Source organism: Pongo abelii, chromosome 23 (genome assembly GCF_028885655.2).
Source record: "Pongo abelii isolate AG06213 chromosome 23, NHGRI_mPonAbe1-v2.0_pri, whole genome shotgun sequence".
In the NCBI taxonomy this organism is placed as follows: domain Eukaryota; kingdom Metazoa; phylum Chordata; class Mammalia; order Primates; family Hominidae; genus Pongo; species Pongo abelii.
Window position 1 is genome coordinate 26,683,547 of NC_085929.1, and position 22,602 is coordinate 26,706,148.

General features: G+C 50.4%; 1 protein-coding gene across 2 annotated transcripts in view; it reads left to right on the forward strand.

Moving 5' to 3' along the window:
- Nucleotides 1–14,853: 14,853 nt before the first annotated feature.
- The window catches only part of YPEL1 (yippee like 1), a 34,985-nt gene continuing 27,236 nt past the window's right edge, over nt 14,854–22,602 (forward strand). Inside the window, exons 1-2 of one of the 2 annotated variants that reach the window (XM_054543082.2) lie at nt 14,860–15,031; nt 17,033–17,118. The gene's annotated coding sequence lies outside the window, so the exon portion shown is untranslated. Of the gene's footprint in view, nt 15,032–17,032; nt 17,119–22,602 lie in introns of both variants that reach the window. The other variant, XM_009234139.4, reaches the window with a different exon arrangement.

Below are 22,602 nucleotides of genomic sequence, written 5' to 3' on the forward strand. Positions count from 1 at the left end.
AAAAAAATCAACTATGATCATCACATCAACAGGCAAAAAAAGAAAAATCATATATGATCAGATAGATTCAGAAAGAAGCCAGGCATGGTGGCTTGCAACTGTGCTCCCTGCTACTCAGAAGGCTGAGACAGGAGGATCACCTAAGCCCGGGAACTTCAGACCAGACTCAGCAACAAAATCTGACATCCATTCATGGTAAAAACTCCCAGCAAATCATAATAGAGAGGAACTTTCTTAGCTTGATAAAGAACATCTACAAAACACCCACAGCTAACATACTTAATGGTGAAAAACAAGAAGTTCACCCTCTACAATTGGGTGTCCCCTCCCACCACTCCGATTATACATAGTATTGAAAGAGAAAAACCACCATCCTAGTGTATTGTGTCCAGTGAAACTGTTTTTCATAATGGAGATAAAATAGCTGGGCATAGTGGTTAATGCCTGTAATCCCAGCACTTTGGGAGGCCAAGGCAGGAGGATTTCTTGAGGCCAGCAGTTTGAGACCAGCCTGGGCAACAAAGTGAGACCCTGCCTCTACAAAAAAAAAAGAAAAAGGAAAAAAAATTCTCAGCTTGGTTCCACAAGCCTGTAGTCCCATCTACTTAGGAGGCTGAGGCAGGAGGATCACTTAAATCTAAGAGTTCAAGATTGCAGTGAGCTATGATGGCACCACTGTACTCCAGCTTGAGTGACAGAGGAAGAGCCTGTCTCAAAAACAAAACAAGGCCGGGTGTGGTGGCTCACACTTGTAATCCCAGCACTTTGGGAGGCCGAGGCGGATGGATCACCTGAGGTCAGGAGTTCAAGACCATCCTGGACAACATGGTGAGACCCCGTCTCTACTAAAAATACAAAAATTAGCTGGGTGTGGTGGTGGGCACCTGTAATCCCAGCTTCTTGAGAGACTGAGGCAGGAGAATCGCTAGAACCCAGAGGCAGAGGTTGCAGTCAGCCAAGATCATGCCATTGCGCTCTAGCCTGGGAGACAAAGCGAGATTTTGTCTCAAAAACAAAACAAAATGCCAGGCACAGTGGTTCACTCCTATAATCCCAGCATTTTGGGAGGCCAAGATGGGAGGATTGCTTGAGTCTAGGAGTTCAAAGTTGCAGTGAGCTAGGCTCGTACCACTGCACTCCACCCTAAGCCACAGAGCAAGCCCCTGCCTCTAAAATATAAGTACTTTATTAGACAAGCAAAAACAGAGGGAATTTGTTGCCAGTAGCACTGCTTTATAAGAAATGTTAAAATAAGATCTTCACCAGCCTGGGCAACATTGTGAAACCCCATCTCTACAAAAAATACAAAAATTGTCTGGGCATGGTGGCTCACGCCTGTAGTCATAGCTACTTTGGGGGCTGAGGCGGGAGGATCACTTGAGCCCTGGAGGCGGAGGTTGTAGTGAGCCGTGATTACACCACTGCACTCCAGCCTGGGTAATAGAGTGAGGCCCTGTTTCAAAAAAAAAGTTCTTGAGAGGGAAGGAGAATGATATAAGTTGGAAGCGCAGATCTACATAAACATTTTAAATCCCTGCTCCTCTCTTAAGGCTTCCATTTCTCTGCTTACATCACCCATCTGTTCTTGCTTGTCCCACTTTTTCCATTAGAGCCCTTAGCATACTAATCCTAGGTATTTTAAATTCTCAGTCTGATCATTCCAAAGTCTCTGACATCTGAGTCTGGCTCTGTCGCTTGCTTTGTCTCTTCAGACTGTGTTTTTTTCTTATCTTTTAGCATGCCTTACAATTTTTTGTTGAAAGATATGATCTTTTGGGTAATAACACTGAGGTGGATAGGCCTTTAGTGTGCAGTTTTTCTGTTTTTCTGGCTAAGAATGAGGCTGTGTTTTGCTGTAGGTGTCAGAGACTAAAATGTTCTTCAGTGTCTTTGTTTCTGTTTCCCCTGTTGTCTTTGTTTTTTCCCTGGAGACTTTTTCTTAAGTGGAGCCTGAGCCTTCGGTTCTTTCAGCAGTGACCCTCTGTATTTTGTAGGAGCCTTGCAGTTGGGGTGGCAAGGTGTGGATGGAGGGGAAGCGCTCTGGAATCCCATGATTAGCTCTCAGTCTTTTAGTGAGCCTGTGTCCCTGGGCTGTGACCTTCACAGGTGCATCTCAGCCTTTTTTGCCCTCTTGGGTAAGTCACAAGGGCCAGCAAGAACCGGAGGGTGTATCCCTTCCTCCGTGTTGGGTAAGGCTCTGGGAGGTCTTCTCTCCTGCCGGCTGATCTTTGTTGTTGAGAACACTCTAGGAACAATTCAAAATGGTTGCTTTTCCCTTCTCCCTGGTCAAACACAAGGGATTTTCCTCCATTCTTCACTATGAGAACCTGGTGGGGCCCCTTGGAGGTAAAACCAACAAAAGTGTGGGAGTCCCCCTTAGACTGGATCCCCATGAGGTTGTTGGAGACAGAGTCTCCATCGCGGTGCAGTGGCACAATCTCGGCTCACTGCAACCTCCGCCTCCCGGGCTCAAGCAATTCTCCTGCCTCAGCCTCCCAAGTAACTAGGATTACAGGCACCTGCCACCACACCTGGCTAATTTTTGTATTTTCAGTAGAAACGGGGTTTCATCATGTTGGCCTGGCTGGTCTCGAACTCCTGACCTGAAGTGATCCACCCACCTCAGCTTCCCAAAGTGCTGGGATTACTGGCGTAAGCCACAGCGCCTGGCCCCCGCAATGAGTTTTGTTTTTGTTTTTGTTTGAGACAGAATCTTGCTCTGTCGCCCAGGCTGGAGTGCAGTGGTGCTATCTCGGCTCACTGCAAGCTCCACCTCCCGGGTTCACGCCATTCTCCTGCCTCAGCCTCCGGAGTGGCTGGGACTACACATGCCTGCCACCATGCCCAGCTAATTTTTTTGTATTTTTAGTAGAGACGGGATTTCACCATGTTAGCCAGGATGGTCTCGATCTCCTGACCTCGTGATCCACCAGCCTCGGCCTCCCAAAGTGCTGGGATTACAGGCGTGAGCCACCGCGCCCAATCCCAATGAGTTTTTAACTCTCAAACTCATACAAAATCCGGCCGTTCATCTAAGTTGCCACTTAAGGGATCCTTTAAGTCTTCCTGCCAGCTCCTGGCCCTGGTGGTGTCTGCTTCCAGCAAACTGTGATTTCTGGCCTTTGCCTGTCTCTCTGGCTTTTGGGGTGGTGACTTGTCCTGTGGCCTCAGTTCTCTGATGGATCTAAGAAAACCATTGACTTTTCACTTTATTCAGTTATGTTCTTGTTGTAAGGGCAGGAGCGAGGACTTGACATGTTGGAACTGAAACTGGAAGTCACCCCCATTCCCATACCTGTTACCCAATGCGTTTCCTAACAGATGAATCCAGAAGGTCAGGGTATTCGCTCACCAGGTGTGGTTGGAGAAACTGTTAATCCAGTGTCTTGGACAAACCAGAGGACTAGAGGAATATCTCGTATCTGATTTCACATATGCCAACAATGACCACAGTACAGAGGGCCGGGGGGCTGGGGACATATCTGTTGTGAGTGGCCAATAAGAAAAGTCCATTCCAAAACATGTAAAGAATCACGAAACTACAGACACCTTGCCTCCTCCCCAACTGATGGTCAGTGAAAGAAAACTGTCTGCTTACATGAGGAAAGCATCCACTGTTAGTAAACAGGGAAACGCAAATTAAAGATGAAGTGCCATTTTGTGTATACCTTACTTTGGTTTTCAGCAAAAGAGAACTTATAAAAGCCAAATGTCCAGCACTTTGGGAGGCCAAGGCAGGAGGATCACTTGAGATCAGGAGTTCGAGACCAGCCTGGGCAACATGGCAAGCCCCATTCTACCAAAAAAAAAAAAATTTGTTTTAAATTAGCCAGGCATGGTGGCACACACCTATAGTCCTAGCTACTTGGGAAGCTGAGGCGGGAGGATCGCATGACCCAGGATGTCAATGCTGCAGTGAGCCATGATCGAGCCACTGCACTTCAGGCTGGGTGACAGAGTGACACCCCATCTCTAAAAGTAAAAAATAATAATAAAATAAAAATAACAGCCAAATGCCATAAAAGTATAAAGAAATCCGTCCCCTTTAGCGTTGTTAACAGCACCGTAGAGGAATACAGTGGGATCTGGAAGATGCAACTGGAGCTAACAAGATGAGTTTGGCTCCGTCATTCCATTCCTGAGATTTTTTTTCTCTTGACAAAAATTCAAGAGAAAACAGCCACACATACAAAGATGTTTATACCGCCATTATTTATAATAGCAAAAATAAGGTGAGTAGCCTTCAGTGCCCAACATGCCAGCATGAGGGAGTGGTCCAGCAGACTTAGCAAGTAAATGTGGCAGTCACCGAGTGTCTCCACATTACCACCCATGCTTCCATCCTCCCTGCGCCATGCAAATGCTAGTCACATGTGTGAATGAGGTAGCCTGTCCACTCCTCTGAAGTTTCGTCACCCCGTGTCTTGCCCCACTTGCCAGGAAGTTCCTGGGAAGCACAGTGTATGGCCTGCTCACTCTGGCCTGCCTGGCACCTACCTCAGCCCCGGTACCAAGAAAGGCTCCAAAGGACAGCTGACACTTAAAATGTCGGCCACAGACCAGCACCGTTGTCATCACATGGTCATAAATGCAGACTCTCTGTGGGGAGGGGGACGTGAGGAGTTGTTATTTAATAGTTACAGTTTCCATTTTGCCACATGGAAAGTGTTCTGGAGATTGGATGCGCACAGTGTGAACACATTTAACGCTGCTGAACTGTACACTTAAAAAAGGCTTAACATGGGGCCGGGTGCAGTGGCTCACGCCTATAATCCCAGCACTTTGGGAGGCCAAGGCAGGACGATTGCTTGAGCCCAGGAGTTTGAGACCAGCCTGGGCAACATAGGGAGACCCCATTTCTACAAAAATAAAAATAGAAAATTAGCTGGGCATAGTGGCACAGACCTGTAGTCCCAGCTACCTGGGTGGCTGAGATGGGAGGATTGCTTGAGCCTGGGAGGTCGAGGCTGCAGTGAGCAGTGATTGCACCTCTGCACTCTGGCCACAGAATGGAACTTCATCCCTTAAAAAAAAAAAGTCTAAGATGGTAAATTTTATGCTATGTGTATTTTACCACAATTTAAAATAATGGGCTGGATACAGTGGCTCACACCTGTAGTCCCAGCACTTTGGGCAGGTGGATCGCTTGAGTCCAGGAGTTTGAGAAAAGCCTGGCCAACATGGCAAAACTCCATCTCTACAAAAAATGCAAAATAGCCAGGTGTGGTGGTGCACACCTGTGGTCCCAGCTACTCAGGAGGCTGAGGCAGGAGGATCACTTGAGCCTGGGAGGCGAAGGTTGCAGTGAGCGGTGATTGTGCCACTGCACTCCAGCCTGGGCAACAGAGTGAAACCCTGTCTCAAAAATAAATAAATAATACAATACAATACAATACAATGCAGAATCTTTTTTTTTTTTTTTTTGAGACAGAGCCAAGATTGCACCACCCAGGCTGGCATGCAGTGGCGCAATCTCCACTCACTGCAACCTTTGCCTCCCAGGTTCAAGCAATCCTCATGTCTCAACCTCCTGAGTAGCTGAGACCACAGGTATGTGGCACCATGCCTGGCTAATTTTTTTGTATTTTGGTAGAGACAGGGCTTCGTCATACTGGCCAGGCTGGTCTCGAACTCCTGACCTCAAGTGATCTGCCCACCTCAGCCTCCCAAAGTGCTGGGATTACAGGCGTGAGCCACCGTGCCCGGCCTAAAATGCAGAATCTCAGGCCAAACCCCAGACTTAGCAACCACCCCAATTTTAGCAACCATATTTTAACAAAATCCCCAGGTGATTCACTTAAGTTTTGAGAAGGCCTGCACATTAGGTGCATAGCTACTCTGTTTTTTGTTTGTTTGTTTGTTTGCTTTTTGAGATGGAGTCTGGCTTTGTTGCCCAGGCTGGAGTGCAATGGCACAATCTCAGCTCACTGCAACCTCTGCCTCCTGGGTTCAAGGGACTCACCTGCCTCAGCCTCCTGAGTAGCTGGGATTACAGGTGCGCACCACCAAGCCCAGCTAATTTTTGTATTTTTAGTAGAGATGGGGTTTCACCATGTTGGCCAGGCTGGTCTTGAACTCCTGACCTCGTGATCTGCTCACCTCAGCCTCCCAAAGTGCTGGGATTACAGGTGTGAGCCACTGCGCCTGGCCGCTCGCTACTCTTAAAATATTGTTTAGGTTCCCATCATGAGTCAACTCTTTCTAATGAACACATACGTTTTGTTTTTCTCCCTCACTGTGGGAGGCTGGTCCTTATCTTCTCTTGGACTCCTTCGTTCGCACGAAAAATGGAGAAATCAAGTGGCAGCTGGCAGACTCCAAGGACAGCACGATGCCATGGCAACCGCTTCCATCAATAACTTAATTTCATCTCTGCTCTTACATCTTTCTCTCCTCAGTTCTAAAGCTGGAAAATTTTTAATTTGGAAAGAACATAAGATGGCTTGTGGTTGCTATGCCAACAGCACCTGCCTGCTTCCTAATGGGCTTTCCTATCATAAAGGAAAGTCTTAGCAAGTCACAGAACTTTAGACTCCAGGGGCTCTGGAGGGGACTCCGCACAGCACGGCCTCTCACTTGGCCAAGGAGAACACTGGCGCCCGGGAGGTTAAGTTCCCTGTCTGTCCACAGCAGTTCTACTAGCCCGCGCTGAAGTTACACCAAGGCAGGCAGCTTAATTTTGGCCAACCCGAAGGATTTAGGCAGGATTTGGGTGGAAGGCAGGCTGGGCAACCCTTGAGGAGAGTTGCTGTAAGTATCTTTCTACCCCCAAAATCCAGTATATTAGTCAGCTTGGGCTGCAGTAACAAAGTACCACAGACTGGGCGGCTTGAACAGCCGGAATTTATTTTCTCATAGTCCTGGAGGCTGGAAGTGCAAGGTGAAGGCGTCAGAAGGGTTTGTTTCTTCTGCGGCCACTCTCCCTGGCTTGTTGATGGCGTCTTCTCCCTGTGTGCTCACGTGGTCATCCCTCTGTGCGTGTCTGTGTCCTAATCTCTCTCTCTCTTTTTTTTTTTTTTTTAAGATGGAGTCTCACTCTGTCATCCAGGCTGGAGTGCAGTGGCGCGCTCTTGGTTCACTGCAGCCTCTGCCTCCTGGGTTCAAGCAATCCTCCTGCCTCAGCCTCCTGAGTCGCTGGAACTACAGATGCAAGCCACCACGCCCAGCTAATTTTTGTATTTTTAGTAGAGACAGGGTTTCACCATGTTGGCCAGAACAGTCTCAATCTCCTGACCTTGTGATCCACCCACCTCAGCCTCCCAAAGTGCTGGGATTACAGGCATGAGCCACCGCTTCCAGCCAATCTCTCTCTCTTTTTTTTAAGAGACAGGTCTTGCTCTGTTGCCCAGGCTGGAATGCAGTGGCACAATCATAGATCACTACAGCCTCGAACTCCTGGACTGAAGCCATCTTTCCAACTTAGCCTCCCAAGTAGCTGGGACTACAGGCATGTGCTACCACAATCAGCTAATTAAAAAAAAAAAAAAAAAAAAAGCCAGGCATAGTGGCTCACACCTGTAATCCTAGTGCTTTGGGAGGCTGAGGTGGGAGGATCACTTGAGCCCAGGAGTTCAAGACCAGCTTGGGCAACATAGAAACTTTTTTTTTTTTTTGAGACAGAGCCTCCCTCTGTTGCCCAGGCTGGAGTGCAATGGCACTATCTGGGCTCACTGCAACCTCTGCCTCCCAGGTTCAAGCAATTCTCGTGCCTCAGCCCCCTAGGTAGCTGGGATTACAGATGTGCACCACCACACCCGGCTAATTTTTGTATTTTTAATAGAGAGAGGGTTTCACCATGTTGGTCAGGTTGGTCTCAAACTCTCTACCTCAGGTGATCCGCCCACCTTGGCCTCCCAAAGTGCTGGGATTACAGGTGTGGGGCATGGTGGTGCCTGCCTGTAGTCCCAGCTACTTGGTAGGGTGAGGTGGGAGGATCGCTTGAGCCCAGAAGGCTGAAGCTGCAGTGAGCCATGATCGCGCCACTGCACACCAGCCTGAGCAACAGAGCAAGACCCTGTGTCCAAAAAAAATAATTTGTTTTAGAGATGGGGGTCTCCTGACTGGGCCTCTCAAAGAGCTGGGATTATAGGTATAAACCACCATGTCTTGCCTAATCTCTCTCTCTTTTTTTTATCTGGAGTCTCGCTCTGTTGCCCAGGCTGGAGTGCAGTGGCACAATCTCGGCTCACTGCAACCTCCGCCTCCTGGGTTCAAGCGATTCTCCTGCCTCAGCCTCCCAAGTAGCTGGGATTATAGGTGCCCACCACTACACCCGGCTAATTTTTGTATTTTTAGTAGAGACAGGGTTTCACCATGTTAGTCAGGCTGGTCTCGAACTCCTGATCTCAGGTGATCCGCCAGCCTCAGCCTCTCAAAGTGCTGGAATTACAGGCGTGAGCCACCACGCCCAGCCACCTAATCTCTTTTTATAAGGACACTAGTCATATTGGTTAAGGTCCACCCTCATGACCTTAATGTTTTCTTTAAATACTCTCTCTCCAAATGCAGTCACATGTGAGAGACACAGTCAGCCTGTAACACCCAGTCAGACGGGATCCCCTGAGGAGGCTTCAGCCTCCACTGTGTCTCAGCCCTCAGGTGGGTCTGGCTCTACCTCATCAGTCAACACATGCTATCATTCTGTGCAGGGCTGCAGAGCCTGTGATGGGCACCGACCCGGCAGCAATTTCATAGGCTCCATATTCCTATCCATGCCTGGAATAGGTAGCCTGGTCTGTTCACCCATGTTGGGCTTCAAGTGGATAACCACACAGCCTGCTGGCTGGTGGCTGTTTTTCGATACCGAGGAGCACTATGGGGCAACCCCCTGGTACAAATCTATTTTCTCAGCTCTGGACTCTCACTGAGCCACTGCTGCTATCCCTCAGTCCTGCCTCTTCCCAAGAAATCCTGCCCTGGAAGGAGCTGGGCACCTGGAGGAAGGCTGGCATTTCCTAAGCATGGACCGTGCCTGGCGTCTTGGGTCTTAGTTAATCCTCAGCCATCCTGCCCTGTGGCTCTCAGTGACGCTCTCAGCACCAGCGATCAGCCAAGAACACACCAAGGCCTCTGCCCAACCCCTGCTCGCATCCTGGGGAAGGGAGGAGAGACAACAATACCCAAGCGAAGGGGAAATATACAGACCAGTGCAAGGAGAAGAGAGCGCGGAGGGTGCAGTCCTGAGTGTGCAGAGAGAAGGCCCCTGGGACCAGGATGCTGACAGAAGAGGAGCCTTGCAGGGAAGGGAACAGCAAGGGCGTGGGAGCGTCCTGAGAGCAGTCCACGGGGGGACGACAGAGCAAAGGGTTTCTCCTTGCCCAGGGAGAGGGATGGCCTGCGCACCTGCTTCTGGGAGCTGATCACCAAGCCCTGGAGGTGTCTTGCCAGAGGGAAGTGGCGCTCCGGGTCACACCGAGAGGCTGGGGTCTGAGCTCCTCCTCCTGGGCCATTACCCATGCCTATTGATGGAGACCCAGTACAAACTCTGGGCCCAGCGCAGTGGCTCACACCTGTAATCCCAGCACTTTGGGAGGTCGAGGTGGCAGGATCACTTGAGGTCAGGAGTTTGAGACCAGCCTCGGCGACATGGTGAAACCCCTGTTTCTACTTAAAAAAAAAAAAAAAAAAAAAAATACAAAATTAAGGGGGCGTGGTGGTGGGCACCTGTAACTCCAGCTACTTGGGAGGCCGAGGCAGGAGAATTGTTTGAACCCAGGAGGTGGAGGTTGCAGTGAGCCGAGAGCACACCATTGCATTCTAGCCTGGGCAACAGAGCAACTCTGTCTCAACAAAAACAAAACAAAAAACTTTGTACTTTGTAGTTGGCTAAACTCTTGCAGGGGCAGTAATAGGAAATGGAGGAGGAGAGAGAGGAAGGAGCCAAATCGCTTCAGCCAATTAATGAACTCTAGCTTTTACCTGGGGCTTTTCAGGAGGTATACACCTGGCTTTTGTTCTAAAAGAATCAATCAGTGAAGAATAGAGTTAAGGAGGCAAAGTTTGTAATTTGGAGGCCACTTGAGCAATAACAATCTAGACAAGAGATGAGAGTGGCTCAGGCCCTGGGTGCTGGTGACAGGAGTGGGAGCCTGGGGACTTGCTGAGGGGTTGGACCTGGGATGTGAGGGAAAGAGAGGGGTCCAGGAGGACTCTGAGGATTTGGCCTGTGCCTGAAAAATGGCCATGCCCTTAATTGAGCTGGTGGAGACAGAGGCTTGGTTTGGTTTGTGTTGAGTTTAAAGTGTAGACCTCCAAGTGAGACTGCGAGTGGGCAGCTGTAGGTGAGAGCCTGGGGGTCAGGGGAGGGTTTGTGCTGAGGAACACACTTTTTTTTTTGAGACAGGGCCTTGTTCTATTGCCCAGGCTGGAGTGCTCACTGCAGCCTCAACTTCCCAGGTTTAAGCGATCCTCCCTCCTGAGCCCCCCAAGTACCTGGGACTACAGGCGTGTGGCCACCACACCTGGCTAATTTTTGTATATATATATATATAGAGAGAGAGAGAGAGAGAGAGAGAGAGAGAGAGAGAGGTTTTACCACATTGCCTAGTCTGGTCTTGAGCTCCTGGGCTCAAGTGATCCACCTGCCTCGGCCTCCGAAAGTACTGGGATTATAGGCAAGAGCCATTGTGGTTGGTGAGGATCACATTTGATCAGTAGCAGGCTCCACGTGGTCTTCCACTGCCAATGAGCTTGGTGGAGATCACCCGTCAGGCCAGTGGAGGGAAGGGAGGAGACCTAAGGGCTGAACTTTTGGGGCCTCCAACATCAGGAGGGTGAGGGCAGGTGGGGAAACGGAGGCCGGTGAGGAAGAGAGTGGAGCCCCCAGAATCTAAGTGAAGAAAGTGTTTTTAAAAAGCACCCCACTGTAGGAAATGCTAGTAGGACCATCCAGTAAGGTATAGGCTGAGCCCAGATGTGATGACGTGATGTTTCGCGACATGATGTTGGAGCGGTTGGGATGGAACCCTGAGATTGGGAGGTGGGCATGGCAGGCGCCCAGACCAGGCCCTTCTGCGTCATCTTGCCCTGAAGAGTTGCAGAGCAGGTGGGCATAGCCAAATAGAGTACGTGGAGCCGAAAGCACGGCTCCTACCCTGATGGGGCAGCCCAGTAAGCCGTGGGGGTCAGGACTAAGGGCGAGCCACGTGTTCATGGCAGCAGGCAGGGAAGATGTTTAGGATGTTTAGCAGTGGGGGCGGGGAGGAGTCCTCTCCCATCTCTATGTTCTCTGTAAAGTTGGACACAGAGTTAGCAGAGGGGAGGAGGCGTGAGATCATCTTCCAGGATGGTAGAACCTGCACAGACCCAGAAGTGGAGCAGGCGGAGGGTTTTCAGGAGGACTAGGCTTCCCTAGAAACTGGTGTCCCCAAAGTAAGCAGCCAGCTGCAGTGGTGCATTTCCCAGTTGGGGGAGGGGGCTGAATTTCTCCAGGACAGGCAAGGGTGGGGTGTGGGAAAGGGGTCAGGGAGGAAGTGCGCATGGGGCAGGGCAGCCCCCAGTGGGAGGGCATGCTGAGGCATGGAGCTGGGACGCTAAAGGGAGGGAGCCCTGGAGCTTGAAGGTGGTATTCCTGAGTGGGCTATGGGAAAGTGGATTATAAATGGTGCAACCACGAGGCAGGCGGGGGTGGCAGGCTGCAGGCCTGGCTGATGGTGCTGCCCGAGGCCACCCAGAAGGTCGTGCCTGGGATTTTGTTAATAAAAACAGAGGAGGATAGAAATGTTAGGGCATTGCCCAAAATAAATAAGAGTATGTATTAAATCATGAAACTTTTTGTTCATACAGATGTGTACTAGATCACAATGTAGACTTTCTTTTACTACTTTTGTTGTGGTAAAATATACATAACATAAAATTCACCATTTTAACTTTTTTTTTTTTTTTTTTGAGACAGAGTCTCGCTGTGTTGCCCAGGCTGGAGTGCAGCGGCTCCATCTCGGCTCACTGCAACCTCCACCTCTTGGGTTCAAGCGATTCTCTTGCCTCAGCCTCCTGAGTAGCTGGGACTACAGGCACGCACCACCACGCCCAGCTAAATTTTTTTGCATTTTTTGTTTTAGCAGAGACGGGGTTTTCACCATGTTGGCCAGACTTGTCCTGAACTCCTGACCTCAGGTGATCTGCCCACTTCGGCCTCTCAAAGTGCTGGGATTACAGGCATAGCCACCACTCCCGGCCCATTTTAACAATTTTAAGGGTGCAATTCAGTGGCATTCACACTGTTGTACAGCCATTCCCACTACCAATTCCAAATTTGTTTATCACCCCAAACAGAAACGTTGTACAGATAAAATGAAATGGGTCATGTGGTCACGTGGTCATAGTTAATAACACTTGACGCCACCAAGTCCGCAGAAAGATGCTCAACACCACTAATCACGAGGGAAGTGTAAACCAAACCCATCACGAGCCCCAATCTCACATGCACCAGGCTGGCCATTGTCAAAAAACAGAAGATAACAGTTGGTGAAGATGTGCAGAAACTGGAAGCCTTGTACACTGTTGGAGAGAATGTGAAATGGTGCAGCCACGTTGGGAAACAGTATGTAATTGCCTTAAAAAATTCAACATAGAACTACCATATGATCCAGCAACTTCACTTCTGGGTATATACCCAAAATAATTGAAACCAGGAGTTCCAAGGGATGTTTGTACCATCAAATTCATAGTGGCATTATTTACAATAGCTAAAGTATGGAAGCAGCAAGCCGGGTGTCCACTGACAGATGCATGGAGAAACAAAATGTGGTATCTACATACAATAGAATATTATTCAGCCTAAAAAAGGAAGGAAACTGTGACAGTGCTACACCATCGGTGAACCTTGCAGGCATTATGCTAAGTGAAATGAGTCACAAAAGTCACAGTAAGACACGAAAAGACAAATACTAGATGATTTAACTTATGTGAGGTACTTAGAGTAGTCAAGCTCATAGGGACAGAAAGTAGAATGGGGGTGGTGCGCGGCATGGAGTAGAAGGAAAACGGGAGTCATTGTTTAATGAGTTCAGAGCTTTACTTAGGCAAGATGAGTTCCGGAGAGGGATGATGATGATGGTTGCACATTATGAATGTATTTAATACCAGTGAACTGTACACAGTTAAATGGGGCCGGGCGCGTGGGCTCACGCCTGTAATCCCAGCACTTTGGGAGGCCGAGGCAGGCGGATCACTTGAGGTCAGGAATTCGAGACCAGCCTGGCTAATATGGTGAAACCCCGTCTCTACTAAAAATACAAAAATTAGCCGGGCGTAGCGGCGGGCAACTGTAGTCTCAGCTACTCAGGAGGCTGAGGCAGGAGAATCGCTTGAGCCCGGGAGGAGGAGGTTGCAGTGAGCCAAGATCGCACCACTGCTCTCCAGCCTGGGCGACAGAGCGAGACTCCCGTCTCAAGAAAAAAAAAAGAGGTAACATCCAGCCACAATCTAAGTTATGAGTCAGGTGTACATTTAGCGACTTGAAGAGATCTTTACATACACAGTGGGTTGCAGAAAACAAGAGAACACGTCCAGAGGACCCTGATAACAATGTTATATACATTGTGACCTCAATAGAGGTTTTGTTGTTTTCTTGTTTTTTTTTTTTCTTTTTTGTTCAAGAGGAAGGGTCTCGCTCTGTCACCCAGTCTGGAGTACAGTAGCGCGATCACGGCTCACTGAAGCCTCGACCTCCTGGGCTCAAGTGATCCTCCCACCTCAGCCTCCCAGGTAGCTGGGACTACAGGCGTGCACCACCATGCCTAATTTCTTTTTTTTTTTTTTTGGTACAGACAGGGTCTCACTATGTTGCCCAGGCTGGTCTTGAACTCCTGGGCTCAAATGATCCTCCTGCCTCGGCCTCCCAAAGTACTGGAATTACAGGCGTGAGCCACCACACCCAGCCTTCAAATATATATATATATATATTTTTTTTTTCAAATAATACATATCAATTTTCGAATAATATATATTTTTTTAAAGAAGGGATACGGAACCAAGAAAACAGTGACATTAGAGGCGTGGGGGTGGCGCAGGCTGCCGGGGCGTCGGGAGCACTACCCAGAGGAAGGGGCTTTCTCTAAGGTCTGACGCGGCAGTCCTGGAGCAGAGCGAGGCGCCAGACGGAGACTCGGGGGGGGCGGTCCTCCGTGGCGAGGGGGTCCTAGGGGGTTAGGTCCTTGGGTTCAGAGAGGGTGGTGGGGACGGGACAGCACGGACGACCGCACTCTGGGGACCCGGCCGCGGAGGGGTCCGGCCAAGGCGGGCCCTGGTCAGGCGCACACGAGCTCGCCTCGGCCTCCATGTCCGCCCCCTCAACGCGGCCGACCGCGCGGACGGGCGGTACGTGCACGGCGCTGGCCGAGGAGGCTGCGCGCAAGCTCGCCTCAGCCTCTGGAACTGCGGGCTCTGCACGCCCTCGGCCCATCCCCGCGAGCTGGAGGAGCGGGTGACCAGTGGGCTTCCCAGTGCGCGCGTCCACCACCACCGGCTCCGCCGGCCGAGAGTCCCTGCCCAGCCAGCCTGCGCCCGCGCGCTGCGCTCCTCGCGGAACCCGCCCCCGCTCTCGCCCCGCCCCGCGCGGCCCCGCCCCCGCATCCCTCGGCCCTTACAGGCTGGCTCCGAGGCCGCGCCCGGCGGGTCAGCCAATGGGAGTGCGGCGCGCCCCGCGGCACGTGCGCCCCTGCCCGTCCCGGCCGGGTGCGAGCCGGCGGAGCTCCTTGGCCCGGAGCGCGCGGGGCGGGGGCGCGCGGGGCAGGCGGGACGCGGGGCGGAACGGAGGCAGGATGGGGGCGGGGCGCTGGCGACATGGCGCGCTGATTGGCCGGCGCCGCGCTCCGAGGCCGTTACCGGCGTCTGGGCCGGGCCACGGCTCCAAAACAAAGGGCAGGCGGCCCGCGGGGCGGCGGCGGGAGGATGCCTCGCGCCCTGCCTAGGCGCTAACGGCCTCAGCGCGTCCCGGGCCGCTCCGGGAACGCCTGAGAGCCGAGCCCGCGCTGACCGGGGCCCGGGCCGGATGGGCGCTGCGGGCCGGGGCGCGGACCGCGGAGCGGCCGTGAGTACGGGCGGGCCTGGCTGCAGCTGCGCGGGCGGTTACTTTGTGGCCACCCGAGGATACTGTGGCTGCGGGCGGGCCCGGGAAGCACCTGTTGGGCGTCCGGGCGGGCGGGGGCGCGAGCAGGGCGGGCCTGTGACTTTTTTGTTCCGTTTTGGATTTTGATTTGTTGATATTGGGCTCACTCCGTTTTGGCACAGACAACAACGCCTAATCTTTGATTCCCCCGCCGTTTCTTCTCTCCACCTCCCCCGCTGCCCCTCTTCTCCCGCCCCACCGTGAAAAGATAGGGAAAATGGACAAGATCCCTGATTTTTGGTTTTTCCTTCCTTAAAAAATACAGCCTCAGCTGGGCAAGGAAATGAGGGGAAAAGAGGTCTCCTAGGAATGTTTATCAGAAAGGCGAAAAGGTTTTCAAGTTGCCACATAAAGATCATGACTAAAATGGAGCGTCCTCGGTATTTACCACTTGTGGCATAGGTTTCATTAACAGAGATCGCAAAAGCCTGAGCTTCAGAGATCTAAACAGGGTCCGCCTCCCCCATGCTTGGCTCTGATTGACATCTTTGATGTCCAAATTATGTGCTGAATTCTAAGGATGGGAAAAAGGCTGAGATTCTATTTTAGGCAGATAATGAACATGGAAGACATAAATTTCCCCGCCCCACGCTTTTTCTGTTCCGTTGCATTTCTTCTTCCTCTATCTAAAACATACCCACCTTAACCTGATGTTTCCTTTGCTAAGAATGTTATTCTTCCCACCCACCAGCCCCTGACACTCCTAATTCCCTACTCAGGTCCCAAGACTAGGTTTACCACCACTAGGGAGCCTTTCCAGGCACCTCACCTGAGCAAGCTATAGATGTGACAAATGTTTGCTGAGCCCCTGCCAGCTGCCAGGAGCTGTGCTTAATCCTGATGTCATTGAGTCTTACAATCATGCACTGGTCCCCCTCAGGGCTCTTGGGAGGCAATGGTAGTGGCATGTTTGAGGAACAAGAGGATCCCCAGGACCTTCATGGTCCCTCCTCTTGGGCCCTACAGGGTAGAGTGTCATCTACTTGTGCGAACCCCTATGGGTTGGGCCCATATTGAGCACTTATATAATAACTGAGCGCTCTTAATTACCAATCTGAGCAATAGTCTTCTTTTAAAATAACTTCTTATTTTGGAAAAACTTTAAATTTACATAAAGGTTGCAAAGATAGTACAGACAAACCCAATATATCCTACACCCAGTGCTCCCTATCCTTACCATCCTGCACTGCTGTGGTACACTTGCCAATATGAAAAACACCTGGGTGCATTCTTGTCACTAAACTGTGGGTATTAAGCCGTTTCACTTTTGAATCACTGTAATTTATAAAGCCATTTCTCCGTTTGTTTCTTTGTTTGAGACACGGTCTCACTCTTGCTCAGGATGGAGTGCAGTGGCACAAACACGGCTTACTGCAACCTCCCATGTAACTAGGGCTACAGGTGCACACCACCATGACTGGTTAACTTTTCATTTTTTTTGTAGAGACAGGGGTCTCACTTAATGTTTCCCAGGCTGGTCTTGAACTCCTAGGCTCTAGTGATCCACCTGCCTCAGCCTCCTGAAGTGTTGGGATTACAGGCCTGAGCTGCTATACCTCACCATAAAGCTATTTTCTTTAGGTTGAGAGCAGTGTTCCTCTAACATCTGTTCTTGATTCTTGCCTGTCTTCACTAAGTTCCACCAGCACCTGTGTCGAGGGCAGGGATGCAGTAAAAAGGAAAGAGGCTACCCTATAGGTTTTTTCTTTTTTCTTTCTTTTTTTGTTGGTTTGTTTATTTCAACAAACAAATTGGTTTTCTGAGACAAGGTCTCATTCTGTCACCCAGGCTGGAGTATAATGGCACTGTCTCCACTCACTGCAGCCTCAACCTCCTAGGTTCAAGCCATCCACCCGCCTTCTGAGTAGCTGGAACCACAGGCACACACCACCATACCCAGCTAATTTTTTGATTTTTCCGTAGAGACAAGATCTCACTCTGTTGCTGGTCTCAAACTCCTGAGCTGAAGCGATCCTCCCCACTTGCCTCCCAAAGTGCTGAGATTACAGGTGTGAGCCACCACCCCCAGTTAGTTTTGTTTTGTTACTTTATTTATTTATTTTTTGAGACAGAGTCTCGCTCTGTCTCACCCAGTCTGGAGTGCAGTGGCATGATCTCAGCTCACTGCAGCCTCCACCTCCAGGGTTCAAACGATTCTCCTGTCTCAGCCTCCTGAGTAGCTGGGATTACAGGCATGTGCCACCACACCCAGCTAATTTTGTATTTTTAGTAGAGACAGGGTTTCACCATGTTGCCCAGGCTGGTCTCAAACTCCTGACCTGAGATGATCTGCCCCCCCTCAGCCTCCCAAAGTGGTGGGATTACAGGTGTAAGCCACCGTGCCCAGTCTTGTTTTGTTATATTAGAGAGACAGAGTCTTGCTCTGTCACTCAAGCCTGGGGTACAGTGGCACAATCATAGCTCACTGCAGCCTCAACCTCTTGGGCTCAAGCAATCCTACAGCCTCAGCCTTTTGAGTAGCTGGGACTGTGGGTGTGCACCACCATGCCCAGCTAAATAAAAAAAAATTTTTTTTTGGTAGTTAAGAGGTTTGGGGTTCTCACTATGTTGCCCAGGTTGGTCTCAAATTCCTGGCCTCAAGTGATCCTCCAGTCTCAGCCTCCCGATGTGCTGGGATTTACAGGTGTGAGCCCACCCTACCCTGCGGTTTGTTTGTTTGTTTGTTTTTGTTGTTGTTGTTATTTTTGAGACAAGTCTCACTCCGTCGCCAGGCTGGAGTGCAGTGGCGTGATCTCGGCTCAGTGCAGCCTCCGCCTCCTGGGTTCAAGCGATTCTCCTGTCTCAGCCTCCTGAGTAGCTGGGACTACAGGCGCCCACCACAACACGCAGCTAATTTTTGTATTTTTAATAGAGATGGGGTTTCACCAGGTTGGCCAGAATGGCCTCAATCTCTTGACCTCAAGTGATCCGCCCGCCTCGGCCTCCCAAAGTGCTGGGATTACAGGCGTGAGCCACCGCACCTGGCCAACCCTGTAGTTTTAACGTATTTGTCTCCATGGAAGACTAATAAACAAAATTGTTTTGAATATGAAGAAGCAATAGAAGCCCCCCTGCTTTCAAACCGTTCTGTGATGCTCTTCATTAGAGTTAAATGAAGTTGCATAAATGTTTTTAAGTAGTTAGATCTAATAATCAGTGAAACCTCTAGGGAGTGGGAATTTTGAGAAGAGATTTGAGCGGAGGTTGAAGAAAGTTCTCAATAGCCAAGACATAGAGGGCTAAGGGTTTTTGGAGCAAGCAGTGCGAGATAGATTCAGGAAAGTCGAGTATGAAATCGATTCCGCCAGCAAATGCCAGGACATTACACCTGCTGTACAGATGCTGAGTAATACAAACCTGTTGGCGGGTGAGAGTAAAATGGAAATCCTGGAGCCAGCCACTGTTGCCCACACCCCAGGAAGGGGTTAGGAGCTGTTATTCACCCCATTGCTCAGCAGGCCCTCTGGCACCTGTAGGGCCTTGGGCCGGGGCCAGGATTCCTGGTGGGGCTTGTGAGGTGCTTGCTGAACCCCTGCCGTACTGTAACAGTGACACATGCTCCTGCCGTGAGGCCCTGGTCAGACACCTAAACTGTGCCCAAGGATCATCCCCCTTAACATCTCATGTGACTCTGACTGCCCTGAAAATTGCATGTTACCCCACTTTACAAAGAAGGTAGCAGAACTTGGCTTCAGGTCCCAGAGCCAACAAACACGTGGCACATTTTGCATGAAACCCTGGGAAGCTTCTCAAAGCAAGTCAAACCCTCTTTCACCTTTGTCGTGGGGGTGATGACATCCCTGTTGCCAAACCTCACCTACTCCCTCCCTCCTGGTGCCACCTGCCTTCTCAGCAGCATTGGCATACACCCCCGCCACCCAAACGCTTCCGCCTTACCTTTTCTGGTTCCTCTGTGTATCTGTTTTTTTGTTTTTTTTTTTTCCTTCTCTTGCCCCAAGACAGGGCCTTTAATGTCTGATGAGACTTTATTTAGCATGAGGGTAAATAAAGTAGTTTTTAAGATTCTCAACCTCTTTTCTTCTATCTCAATCCAGTCTTCTGGGTCTGATACCCACTCTTTCAACCTAACAAGCCTAGTGTTGCACATAGTTCCTACACCTCCCCTTTTCTTTCTTTTTTTTTTTTTTTTTTTTTTTTGTTGGTACAGGGTCTCACTCTAGTGTCATCCAGGCTGGAGTGCAGTGGCGATCACCTCAGCCTCCCGAGTAGCTGGGACTACAGGCACATGCCACCACACCTGGTTAATTTTTAAATTTTTTTGTAGAGACGGGTTTTCGCCATTTTGCCCAGGCTGGTCTCGAACTCCTGACCTCAGATGATCCTCCCATCTTGGCCTCTTAAAGTGCTGGGATTACAGGCATGAGTCACCATGCACAGCCCCCTCTTCTTGTTGTTAGCAAGAAAGCACCTCTACTAGGATGTGTCCCAGGGCCTTGGTTGTGGGAAACTTTGTTACTAATGGTAGGAAAAAAAAAAAGAATGTAGTACAGGTTCTTTGAAAAGAAGTGCTCAGTACAAACACATTATCAGTAGTCTCAGGAGAGGTGGTAGAGGTGGTACTTGAGCACAGGTGGGAGGAAAGATGGAGGAGAGAGCTGAGGCACCTGGGGCCACTGGGCAATGGAGGAGCCAGGCCCCTTGGGTTCCCCAGAGAGCAGGGGCTGGTGGAGAGTCTACAGAGGACCATGGAGCTTTGTCTCAGGGCAGCCATATAGGTGGTTTGATGCTGTCAGTGAGTCCCGTTGTGCACCTAGGCTGCAGTTCCTGAAATGTGGAGGGGAGCTTTTCCTCCTATAATTCAAGTAGGGAGGAAGTGGATGTGTGTGGATGGAAGCTGGAATTGCCAAAGGCAAATTGTACCCATGCTGTTGCCCTTTGTTGTAAATTTTTCCAGACCTTTCCACACCTGTGATTTCATGTACTATGTGTGAGTTTGAATAGTCAGTGTGGGCCAGACGCCGTAGCTCACGCCTGTAATCCCAACACTTTGGGAGGCCAAGGCGGGTGGATCACTTGAGGTCAGGGGTTCAAGGCCAGCCTGGCCAACATGGTGAAACCCCATCTCTACTAAAAATACAAACTTAACCAGGCACGGTGGCAGGTGCCTGTAGTCCCAGCTATTTGGGAGGCTGAGGCACAAGAATTGTTTGAATCCGGGAGGCAGAAGCTGCAGTGAGCCAAGATCGTGCCACTGCAGTCCAGCCTGGGAAACAGAGCGAGACTCCAGAAGCCCTGTGATGGAAATGTCTCTGATGCGTGTTTATCAGTGCATTTGGCCAGTCTCTTTTGGTTAAACTTTGTTGTTGTTGTTGCTTTTGTTGAGGAGGAGTCTCGCCCTGTTGCCCAGGCTGGAGTGCAGTAGCGCAATCTCGGCTCACTGCAACCTCTGCCTCCCGGATTCAAGCAGTTCTCCCACCTCAGCCTTACCCTAGTAGCTGGGATTATAGGCGCCCACCACCACACCCAGCTAATTTTTGTATTTTTAGTAGAGACGAGGTTTCACCATGTTGGTTGGCCAGGCTGGTCTCGAACTCCAGACCTCAGGTGATCTGCCCATCTTGGCCTCCTAAAGTGCTGGGATTACAGGTGTGAGCCACCATGCCTAGCCTCTATTGGTTAAACTTGAGGTGGTTTCTAATCTTTTGTTATTACAGGCAGTATTATTATAGGATGATATTTTGTTATTTCAGGTAATAACTGCTTTTATCCAGTTATTTTGCACATGTGCATCAGTCAAAGGTGAACTCCCCAGATGAACCCCCATCCAGGGCTGTGCTCCTAGGAATGTTGTGGGTGTTGCCAAATGGCTGGATCACAGAGCACCTTCACCAGTGTTGTTATCAACTTTTTTAATTTTTAAATTTAATTTATTATTTGTAGAGACTGTCTCACTCTGTCACCCAGCCTGGAGTGCAGTGGTGTGATCATGGCTCACAGCAGCCTTGACCTCCTGGCCTCAGGTGATCCTCCCATCTCAGCCTTCCAAGTAGCTGGGACTACAGATGTACACCTGGCTCATTTTTTTTTTTTTTTAGAGATGGGGGTCTTGCTGTGTTGGCCAGGCTGATCTTGAACTCCTGGCCTCAAGTAATCTTCCCGCCTTGGCCTCCCAAAACAATGGGATTACAGGCATGGGCCACCCCTGACCTTATCGACTTTTTTTTTGAGATAAGATGGTACTCTATCACCAATGCTGGAGTGCAGTGGTGTGATCTCAGCTCACTGCAACCTCTGCTTCCTGGGCCTAAGCAATTCTCCTGCCTTAGCCTTCCAAGTAGCTGGCACCACAACTCATGCACCACCATGCCCGGCTAATTTTTTTTTTTTTTCCTTCAGGATGGAGTTTTGCTCTTGTTGCCCAGGCTGGAGTACAATGGCGCAATCTCAGCTCACTGCAATCTCTGCCTCCCAGGTTCAAGCAATTCTCCTGCCTCAGCCTCCCAAGTAGCTGGCATTACAGGCACACACCACCATGCCCGGCTAATTTTTGTTATTTTTAGTAGAGATGGGGTTTCACCATGTTGGCCAGGCTAGTCTAGAACTCCTGACTTCAGGTGATCCACCCTTCTCGGCCTCCCAAAGTGCTGGGATTACAGGTGTGAGCCACTGTGGCTGGGCTTTTGTATTTTTTTTGTAGAGACGGAGTTTCACCATGTTGCCCAAGCTGGTCTCAAACTCCTGGACTCAAGCGATGCACCCACCTTGGGTTCCCAAAGTGCTGGGATTAGAGGTGTGAGCCACCATGCCTGGCCTAACTTTTAAAAAAGCCATTGCCAACCTGCTAACTGTTAGACAGTATGAGTGTGCCTTCAGAGTTGAACGTCTACTTGGATGTTCCACCTTGGACACCGTGGTCCAAGGTGGGGAGACTCTGGCTTTGAATCCAGCTTCACAGGTCACTGGCTGTGCAACCTTGGGTGCTCGGGTAACCTTTTTGGACTTCGGTTTCGCCATGTGCATCGTGGGGCTAATAAGGACACGCATCTCTTAGGACTGCTGTTAACCGCGCGATTCTTGTACAGTGAGCAGCTTAGGACAGGGCTGGTGTTGGCTTGCCAAGTCTCTGGGAGCTGTTGCACGTCCTTTTTCAGGAGCTGGTGGTTTTATCCGTCGTCCATTCCCTCCATGATGGCAGTGGCCTTTTCATCCTTCTAATCCCAAGGACAGTGCCTTGCCAGTGAGGGGTGGGAGAGGCAAAGCCAAAAGCAGGGAGGCCTCCTCCGTGGAGAGGAGGGGAAGGAAGGGGTGGCCGAGTGGAAGCGGAAGTGGAGAAGCTGTGGGGATGGCCGGCTGTGCAGGTGACACCACCACTTCTCACCCCTCCTCCCTCTGCTCCCTCTCCTCCCTCAGGAGGTGGACCATGATATCCCAGTTCCCTTTATGAATCCTGGCTGAACATGGCAGGGCCCCATGAGCACTGTTCCTTCCCTGGTCTCGCTGGCACTCTGTTGATCCGGCATGCTAGCCCCTTC